The sequence below is a fragment of the Erinaceus europaeus genome, chromosome 7 (assembly GCF_950295315.1).
Source record: "Erinaceus europaeus chromosome 7, mEriEur2.1, whole genome shotgun sequence".
NCBI lineage: Eukaryota > Metazoa > Chordata > Mammalia > Eulipotyphla > Erinaceidae > Erinaceus > Erinaceus europaeus.
Genome location: NC_080168.1, coordinates 23,964,375 through 23,975,470, shown reverse-complemented (window position 1 = coordinate 23,975,470; position 11,096 = coordinate 23,964,375). Strand labels below are relative to the sequence as shown.

The window sequence follows — 11,096 nt, the reverse complement described above, 5'->3', positions numbered from 1 at the left end:
TCAAAGCCAGCAACAAGCAGCTCCTGACAGCTTTCAACCTGACGCTGTTGACTGGCTATGGAAGAAGGGCAAACGCTAGAAGAAGAATGGCAACTATATATATATATATGTATATATATATACACACATATATATACATATATATATAGTGCCTTCTTTAGGCCTTTCTATATATTGCTGCTCTTAATCTAATCACAGAGGACTATTACACACTTTTACTTTGACATATATAGTTATCTCTAACTTATGGATATGTGTATACGTGTATGAACCTGGGTACTTTTGCATGGTAATGTGTCCCCTCTACTAGCTGTGCCACTGCAACATCTTAGGCTATGGATTTTAAAGACATTATACAGGTGGTCTTGCTGCACAGTAGCAAGTATTATTTTAATGTGTAGATACACTGTCTACATTTTAAATAAAAGTTTTTTTTCTTTTTTCTTATTTTTAAATGAGGGTCAGAGTCCCACAGACTAGAGTGTGAAGCAATCAGTAACTACATCATCAGTCATAGCTTTGCTTCTATTACTTTTGCATCTTTAATCAAAGCAACTTTAGTAAAGTACTTTAATCAAGAATAGAAGGCACAGACCTCTGCATGGAGGGAGACCATGTGCTCCCTTTCCTTGCCATCACAAAGGCCATTTTACTTTAATCTTTGTACTAAGAAGAATAGAGGAATTTACTCCATGGTAAGAATTCATCTTGAAAAGATTAACACTATCAATGTTACAAGAAAAGTGACCTGGTTTCTTAAAATGGAAAGAACTAGTTCTATGAAGATATGAAACTAGTTCTATGACAGATAATATTAACATTAAAATGGATTGGGAAGCACCACTACAAAGATATAAACTATCCTGTTGTTGTCAACTTTCATTAAGTTCAAGTGAATGAGTTCACATAGCCCTTGTGCAGGTACAGTGGGAATATGCTGTATATTCAGCACCTGTGTATACAAATCATGTTGATAAATTATGGACAAGAAGAAATCTGGAGTTCAATAGAACCATGAAGACTATGTGATATGCTTATACACTAATCAATGAGAAACATTCCTTTAAGGGTCAGAGGCAGAAACACTCTTATGATTTGGAATTGCACAGGAATTCATAAATATATCTTGATTAGTAATAAACAAAGCAAGAGTTTCACATATGGTGAATTCCACTGACATATTTAGACTCTCTGTCTTTATGATCCCACACAGAACAATGGATTTACTTGCATTATTCTTTGGGGGTGGATATTTCTGGAACTCTGTAACTTAAGTGTAGTTTACCTAGATTTTTCATGTAACCATTACCTACCTTGGTCCTTAGGCTTTCTCAGCATTGTCCTTGACAGGTGTGCCTTTCTAAACCAATTGTGTACCTTTTTCAGACGTGGGGACCTTTCCCGTTTCTCGAACTATCTCACCCTTTATTCTTATTTCTACCAATTACTCTGCATATTACTCCTGGCATGCTAACCCGGCATATTTTTTCAACTAATTATGCACATGAAATTCTTAAGGAAGATACTGATTGTTTTATTGGGAAAAACAAAGAATAAATATTACAGCAGAAACATAGAGACAATTCGATACTTTAAAAATGATAATTCTGTGATTATGTAATCAAGATAGTATGGGAAACATAGTGTCTGAAACATTTATCTAAATCATTCCCTAAAATTTTCTTAATTTCTTCCCAGCCCCAAATTGCTGAATTTTTAGAATTTATCTGTAAATTATCGTTTAAGTGAGAAAAAATTTAAGTTATTTTATTCAAGTATAGCGCTCAAATGCACCTGCTCATTTATTCTCAATATATAGTGTTACAATAATGTGTAGTGCTCACTTATACATATTTCTGAGGGAAAAAAACCCTGTAGATAGCATTATAAGAGTCTGTTCCATTAGCATTTTCTTTCCTGAATGAAATCAAACTGAATATATAATAGAGTCCAGGTTAATTTTCCTATATGCAATGATGGATATTGGAAATATCATTATAATACTTTACTATAAATAGGCCATACATGGTAGAAAATAACAGAGAGATTTCAGCAAAGGATTGGCAAGAGAAGACTTCAAATATTTTATTTGGTAGGATGACTAGTTATTCTTTTATTAACCAAGTAGCATATTCTTTTAATATAATAATACTTTTTGTCTGGATATCGACACATTTTCTGAACCACATTTTATGTCATACTTTAGGTCTCTTCCTTTGGCATGTGATTAAAGTTAAGATTCTACTATGATACTCATTTAAAGAAAACCTCTTTATAATACAGTGTGTAAGATTTTTCCATATTGAAAAAGCAAATAATAAAATATACAAAAAGAATCATAAATTGTCTTTCTAGAAAGAGGTAGAATAAATTTAGAATGTGGGGAGGGAATGGTAATAACAAAATTACTTCTAAACAAAAATAGTTTAGGAAAAGAGAAGTATAGTTTTCTCAAGGGAAAATATAATCTACCTGTAGTGATTTTTCAGAATATTACTGGACCCAAGATTCCATAAGACAATAATAGGTGGCCTCACAGAATGAAAGAAAATATATACATATGTATTTTACTTTTGCTAGGGCTTCACCACAATATATACATACCTATTTTATCATTGTTAAGTCTTCACCACTCCAGGTTGACTTACTCAGAAAGAGAGAGACAGAGAGATAGTCATAGGCAGAGAGAGGGAAAGAGGAAGAGAGAGGGAGAGAGACGGAGAATGAGCAAAAGACTACAGTGCTGAAGCTTCCTCCACTGTAATAGAGTCTGGGCTGTAATTTGGCTTGCACACATGGTGACTCAGGGGGACTACCCTGTTGAGCTACTTTCCAGCCCCAAAGTCAACACTCTAAATGAGTAATTAGAAATTACTGTCCACTGAGGAAATATACCACTCAGCTAAGAAATATTTTATTTGTCAAATTTTTCTTCTTCTGCCTATCTTTTGTCTTACACTTCTTTTTTGCTGGGGCTCTGTGCCTGCACCACGAATCCACAGCTCCTGGAGGCTATTTTTTTTCCTTTTGTTGCCCTTGTTGTTTTATCGTTGTTGTGATTGTTATTATTGTGGTTGTTATTATTGTTGTTATTGGATAGGACAGAGAGAAAGTGGAGAGAGGAGGGGGAGACAGAGAGGGGGAGAGAAAAACACCTGCAGACCTGCTTCACCACCTGTGAAGTGACCTCCCTGCAGGCAGGGAGCTGGGGGTTTGAACTAGGATCCTTAAGCCATTCCTTGTGCTTCGTGCCACCTGCACTTAGCCCGCTGTGTTACTACCCAACTCCCTTGTCTTGCATTTCTAAGGCATACCAAAGCCTTTCTTGTTTCGTGCATAATAATCATTTCAGAGAAAATATAGGTTGTTTTCTTGAGAATCACAAATTTTTCCTTGAATACTTAACCTTAAATTGTTCTTTTAAGTTTTCTATATCGTGACTTGAAAGGGGAAAATTTGTTTATCTTTATTAAATCCACACATGGGATCTCTATAACTCTCTTAAGAATTTAGTCTTCCACCACCATGTTTTCTCAAGCCTCAGTGCTTTTGCTCATGATGTTCCATACTAATAAGTTCTTCATTGCTCTTTCCACTTCACTAATTTAAACCCATAGTGCATTTAGGGAGCCTTCCTTGACTCAGAGAAATCCTCTTCTTTCATGCTGCATATACTTTTATTACAGGAAGAATATTATAGAGATTTAATTGCAGTTTTTCTGTGTGAAGGTCCCTGAGGTCAGAATCTATATTCTGACCTAGAATCTATATTCTGACTAGCCTTGAGAAATATGAGAAATTATGAGTGAATATGAGAAATATTCACTGCATATAATGAATGAGCATATGTAGGCATTATAAGAGGAAATAGTTTTTAATGAGGTGATTGATGGTTTACAGTCGACAATAAACAATAAACATTAGTTTGTACATGTATAACATTTCTCAGTTTTCCACAGAACAATTCAACACCCTCTAAGTCCTCCAATATCATGTTCCAGGGCCTGAAAGAATTGCACAAGATTATGATTCTCCTAGCAGAACTCTGAGCTTAAACTGTGGTCTAAACCATTCTGAATGACTTCCACAATCCATAAAGAATATTTCCTACATAAGAAATACTTGTTATTATAGTTTCTTTTAAGTTTATAGAAAAAGAAAAATAGAAAGGAGTCTATTATCTTGACATGCACTATATAATTCATGCTTATATTTTCAGTAGCATAATTATCCAGACCATACGCATAGATTCCATCTGAGTCTTTCATGTGAAGAGTTCATTCTTTACTATGTAAGGAATAAGACTGTGTTAAAGACTTTCTGCAATATTAGAAATAGTAACTTTAAAGAGGGATAGCACAATAGCTTCTTAAGACTGTTTTCAAGCAAGGACCGGTATCAGGATCCCGGTTTGAACCCCCGGTTCCCCACCTGCAGGGGAGTCGCTTCACAGGCGGTGAAGCAGGTCTGCAGGTGTCTATCTTTCTCTCCCCTTCTCTGTCTTCCCTTCCTCTCTCCATTTTTCTGTCCTATCCAACAACAACTATATCAATAACAATAACAATAATAACTACAACAATAAAAAAAAACAAGGGCAACAAAAGGGAAAATAAATAAAAATATATTTTCAAAAAAGACTGTTTTCATGCTTGAAGCTCCGAAGTCCCAAATTCAATCCCACAGACCACCATAAATCAGAGTTGAATGGTATTCTGATAATAAGTAAATAAATAATCAAAGAAAAAGGAAAACAAAAAGTAACATAGTCTATGAATATATGACTTATATAATATTTGGAGTTGCTTTGATAGTTTCCTCACTTTCATTCACACTGAGACAGGATATAATAAGCTGGAAAGATAGATTTCTGGAGGGTGGGGGGACTTGCATTGTCATGTATGTGACCCAGTTTTAAGTTTCGGCATCACTTGGAGGTGCAATGGTCACAGAGAAAGCTCTGGAACTGTGGTGTCTCTTCCTCTTTGCTTCTGTCTCTCTATCTGAATGAAAAAGTGGTACAGAGCAGTGAAATTACACGTGCGTAAGACACTCAAAAAAAAAAAAAGCAAGCAGAATAAAGATTTAAAAAACTGGAAGACATGGGCTAACCTTTCAACATTGTTCAAATGTTGAAAAGTACCCTAAAGCAGCTCTGTTGTCTATTATTTTGTCAAACAAGAATTATATTCCTTTTTCTCTCTCTTTTCCCTCTGGTGTCTCTTGTTATGCTATTATGTTAACCCCGGTCCTTCCTTGATGTCATTATTTGTTGTTTTTCCTGCTATTTATTCAGTGATTCTAATTTACTACTATAATCTTGGCTTTTTTCTTTCTTTCATTCCCTCCATTGGATTGTTTTTGGTGTTTGTTTGTTTGTTTTTAATAAGCCATGATATTCTTTCTTGCTCTGATTCAGTGCACCTTCTATAATAATTTCTATGACTTTGCTGTTTTCTTCCACTGAACTTTTCATTTCTGTAAACATCCTTGAGATCATAGCATTTAAATCTTCTTTAAGATATTTACATCACTCTGCTGAATTTGGGAATATCTTCAAGTTACTGTCTCGGCTCGTCAGTTCAAGTACTTTCTCTAACATAATTTTTTTTTTTTATGTCTGGTATTCTGTAAGGAAGGGGTCTGTGATTGAACAGACTTGGGTCACAAACAGAAGGAAGTTATTGGTCGTGGGAGTCGGGCTGTAGTACAGCGGGTTAAGCGCAGGTGGCGCTAAGCCCAAGGACCCGCGTCAGGATCCCGGTTCGAGCCCCGGGCTCCCCACCTGCAGGCAGGTCCCTTCACAGGCGGTGAAGCAGGTCTGCAGGTGTCTGTCTTTCTCTCCCCCTCTGTGTTCCCCTCCTCTCTCCATTTCTCTCTGTCCTATCCAACAACAACGACATCAATAATAACTACAACAATAAAACAACAAGGGCAACAAAAGGGAATAAATAAATAAAATAAATTTAAAAAATTTAAAAAAAAGAAGTTATTGGTCAGTGCTTGAAAATGACTAAGTAAGGCAGAGTTTGATGTTACAAGTGCTTATCAAGACTAGGCTTCAGAGAACCAGGGTTTAAATCTGAGAGGAAACTGTGTCTCAGTTCAAACAGTAACATCACAGACATTCTGAGTGGTGAGAAATAAACCCAGATAGGTTGTGTGCTGGGAAGAAAGGGTTCCTCCTATGATCCACTCACAGCAAAGTATGGAATGTGAGTTCCAATATGGCATCCACCAAGACTGCTCTCAGTGGGTTACAATGATTATTTGGAAAGCTGCTGGTAAAAATTTCACCCCATTTATTGCTTTAATTTTTTTTACCTCCCATTGGAGTCAAAATTTGAGAGGAAGGGGAAGATGGAGAAGGAGAGATACAGAGAGACACTTGCAGTATTGCATCACCACTCATGAAGCTTTCCTCCTGTTAAGTGGGGATTGGGGGCTTGAACCCAGGTCCTTATGCATTGTAATATGTGTGTTCAACCAGATGTGATCCCTCTCCTATTCTATTTAAGTTGTAGGTATAACATTGTAATAGGGTTAAGGTTCTGAGGGTTCAGTACAATCTGACCCTCTTTGTTAGATTAAAAGCCCTCGCACCTTATAGATCTCCTTGAAACTGCAGTTTGTGGTCCTAAGAATTTTTCCTTAAGAGATGCATCTTTGTGTCTTTGTCATGTGGGTTCTAACCCCCCCTTTTTTTCTTGCAGTGAAAGCCTATTTGAGATTCATGTCCTTTTTATGTGATTTTTACTATATACTATTACAACTTTGCCATTGTTATGGGTGGAGGAAAAGAAAATCACTTTATTTTATCATTTTGACTCTATGCCTGTGATTAAGTCATATTTACTAAAGTCAGTTATGATGTTCCCACTTGTGTTGCTAGTCTCAGAACTAAAATTGCAAATAAAACTCAGATGTACTGAATGAAGAAAACATTTTTAGAGAACTTTTGTTACTTGGAGGGCATGGTGATAATGTATGGTGGCTCTTATATTTCTTTACCCCAGTCTCATTCTAGACTATCATTTCCAAGATGTTTATAGAGAAGAATCTTCAGAAATAGTTTTGGAATGAAATGAAAATTTACTTGCTAATATTAAAGTGAAGATATTGTTTCCCTCTACCACAAAATTAAAGGAAGTTTGCATAAAACCCATTGTAAAAGATTAGGATCCCCTAACAACAGGGTTTTTTTGTAAAACAATTTAAGGAGCACATAGGCATCTGTAAGTTCTCATCCTGCTGAATTGTAGGAATTGTAACTTTTACAAATAGCTCAAATATAGTGGTTATTTTGTAGTCATTCCACTTACTTATTTGATTTTTTTTTTATTGATTTAATAACGATCAACAAAACCATAGGGTAAGAAGGGAACAATTCTACACAATTCCCACCACTAGAGTTCTGTATCCCATCCCCTCCATTGGAAGCTTTTCTATTCTTTATCCCTCTGGCAGTAGGAGCCAAGGATCATTATGGGGTGCAGAAGGTGGAAGGTCTGGCTTCTGTAGTTACTTTTCCACTGAACATGAGTATTACAGGTCGATCCATACTCCCAGCCTGTTTCTACCTTTCCCTATTTGGGTAGGGCTCTGGAGAGGTGGGGTTCCAGGACTCACTGGTGAGGTGTCTGCCCAGGGAAGTTAAGGTTGTTACCGTCATGGTAGTATCTGCAACTTGGTGGCTGAAAAGCATTTAGATATAAAGCAGGACAAACTGTTTAATAATCAGGAACCTAAAGGTAAAAATATAGTAGGCGAGATTTCAGGTCTCCATTTTGGAAAAAGCTAGTAGGTCTATTTCAGGTATAGTCCAAGGGGCCCTTGAATTTATTAATTTTTGCCGGAGCTGGACAGCTAACATGCAGGTGGCCTAAAGGTATTGTCTGAGGAGATGATGTCAGGGTTGGAAATAGGACTACAAAGCTGGATCAGGCAGAGAATAGCTCCCAAATATGAGAAAAAAGTCTATAAATATCATTAACTGTAAATCCTGTTGATCTGACCTGGGGCCCATATTCAGCACAGGAACCTGTGTAACCTCTCTGCATCCCTGTAGGTCTGAGCTCTCATGCCATGATTATAGCTAGGAACATTTTAGGCTGCACTCATTTCAGGACCTGTCTTCCCTGAGTGGCCAAGTATGTTGATCCAGTCTTCCTTTGGAGAATGGGGCAGTTTCTACCACTGATGTTCTACACTGAGGGCAAGGTCCTATAGGGTTTCCACAAGAGGGTCCACATGTAGTTACTCATGGAGATGACCAGTGAGAGTGGAGATAGGGATCTGTTAGAGGTCTAGGCCTATCATGTCTATGTGGAAATTCCAAGATTCCCTGACTAGGGTCCCAGATGATGAAGTGGCTTGGTAGTGACCAAAATAGCCGTCATTAAAGCATGCTGATCTCTTGCCCTTATCCAGTTTTTGTAGTCTTCACTTTATCTGACATGTTTAGCCTTTGAGTGATTGAGGGAAGTGAAATAAGAAGCAGGTGAGGAGAGTATCCTGGTATAAGTAGAAACTATTTGATTAAGTACTTTATGGTGTCTTTTTTAGGTCTTTCTACTTGCTTGCTGCACTTAGTGAGTCACTGCAAACTACTGTGCACTTTTACTTTAAGATATATATTTTCCTCTAACTTATGGATACATGAGCACATGTGCTCTATCTCATGGACCTTGGTCTATATCTAGGTTCTGTGGCTTTGTTAGGAAGTGCACCACCTGAAATGTAATTAAGGAGCCCTATGAGGTAGGAAAGTTCTTACCAGAAGGGCTGACATCCCATGCCTGGTGTCTCTGGACACCATCCAAAATGAAGCATGCTGAGGTGGCACTGGTTTCATTGATTTGATTAAGACCAGCAGACGCAGAATCAAATGGTATGGACTGAGAGAAGCATGAAGCAAAGTGAGCTCCGAGGTTCCTGGACTGGGAGAAATATTGATTTTAAAGTGAATGGGGAAAGTTCCTGTTGTCTTAGAGTTAAAGAAGGCAATAGATAGTTATTATTATTATAGCCAAGTTACCTGGGAATTTAGTTCACTTTGAAAATCCCATGGTTAGGATTTGCTGTACTATATAAGACCTCATCATTAACGCTATTTACAAATAGCTGTATCATATATACTGACAAGACTAGTTACTTAGACTGGTCTTCCTAGTCTAAGATTATAGGTGAGTTATTATTTCAAAGAAAAAGTCATTATTAGAAATGTATTATCAATTTAAGCCCACAATTAAAATTCAATCAGGTTACCAATTTGACACCTTGAGTACTTACATTGAAGAAATATATACTCAGAACGGGGATCTGTGCATCAAAATATTTGAGACATTATGTGATTGTATGTGTGTGTACCGAGACTTGGTATATAATTTTACTACTTCTATGTTGCTTTTTCATTGAGACAGAGATGTAGACAGAGAAAGACACACTGCACTGGAACATCCCCAGGGCCCTTAAAATTTTCATATAGTGCTAGGTCTCTGTCCTATATTGTGTGCAAGGCAAGTCTCTACTCTGTAAACTACCTGTACAAACTGTGTACTTTATAAATGATTTGAGTCAGGTTTTCTGTTTAACTGTGACCAAGCATTTAATCTAAATGATCAAGAAATGCAAAAGTCAATTTTGAAGGCATGTCGACTGCCAGCAAATATAGTGATGTTGGACATTTATTTAGTACTTACTCTGTACAAACTTAACAATAAATATCTTACCTACCCTGTCCAAACTTAACAATAAATATCTTTGTATATTTTAAATTTTAATTCTTTTTTTAAATTTTATTTTATATTTATTTATTCCTTTTTGTTGCCCTTGTTGTTTCACTGTTGTAGTTATTGATGTCATCATTGTTGGATAGGACAGAGAGAAATGGAGAGAGGAGGGGAAGACAGAGGGGGGAGAGAAAGACAGACACCTGCAGACCTGCTTCACCGCCTGTGAAGCGACTGCCCTGCAGGTGGGGAGCCGGGGGCTTGAACCGGGATCCTTATGCCAGTCCTTATGCTTTGTGCCACCTGCACTTAACCCGCTGAGCTACAGCCTGACTCCCTAAATTTTAATTCTTAAGCAGTCACACTTCATAGTATTATTTTAGAGACAAAGAATTTGAGCTTTACAGAGGTATAAGTAATAAACCTAATATAATTTAACTAATAAGTCACAGAACTAGGTCTACCTAGTCTACCTGACAATCCAGTCTATTTTCTTAGCTCTCATAGAGTATCTCCCAAGTGGTTATGATTTTCAACATATCATGAGATTTCTTTGGTCCTGGTTTTCTAAGCATTTATTAATGTATCTTATATAAATGGGGGATGAATTTGTACCAGTTATATAAAGCTCTGCAAATGAATGCTAGGAAACATGCTGCCTGAAAATGAACTCCTGAATTTGTCCCCAAACAGTAATTTTAAATCAGAGGTCTGCCTGGGCTTTCAGATCAGTACTGAAAATTAGATGCTTACTATTGCTAAAAGTGAATTTGCACTGTTTGTTGTGGACTAATTTCCTCAACTTACATTATCCTTGTAATTAGAAAAAGTATTTGTTGTACTCTTAGATAACCCAAGTAGGTTAGCCTAACTTCTATCTGCCCTTTATCTAATAGTCCTTTATTGCTTAAACACAGCTCAAGCCTCCACTTAACCTGAAACCACAGGTGCAAATAACCCCAAGTTTTCCCCCATGGGACCTAATGACTGCAGAGAGCGGCCTCCTTAGTAGTGTGGGCAGTCTGTTGCATTTACAGGTTCTCCTGGAGGACCTGGGAGAAAACGTTTACTACTGAATATTCATTTCATGGCTGATGAGCAGCTGTCTCCAATCTAAAGTTCCAGATAGGTTTGTAGGGTGTTTTTTGGAAAGTTCCAGGACAGGGTGTCCAGAGTCCACATTGATTAGGCTATCGTGTTCATCAGCACCACACTGTGAGATGAGGAGCATGTGTTTTGGCCTCGTGCAGTGCTTCTAGTCACTGGCTATGAGAAAACCCTTATCTCTAAGAAGTAGGGCTTTACTAAGTTGAATAGATGAATTTGGAGACATGTTGACTTAAAATGAACTCATTCCAGATGATTGAG

The 11,096-nt window shown here is 37.2% G+C and overlaps 1 pseudogene; it reads left to right on the top strand.

The window, feature by feature from the left end:
* Positions 1 to 10,672: 10,672 nt before the first annotated feature.
* Positions 10,673 to 10,793, top strand: LOC132539665 (small nucleolar RNA SNORA70; annotated as a pseudogene).
* The last annotated feature ends 303 nt before the right edge of the window (positions 10,794 to 11,096 follow it).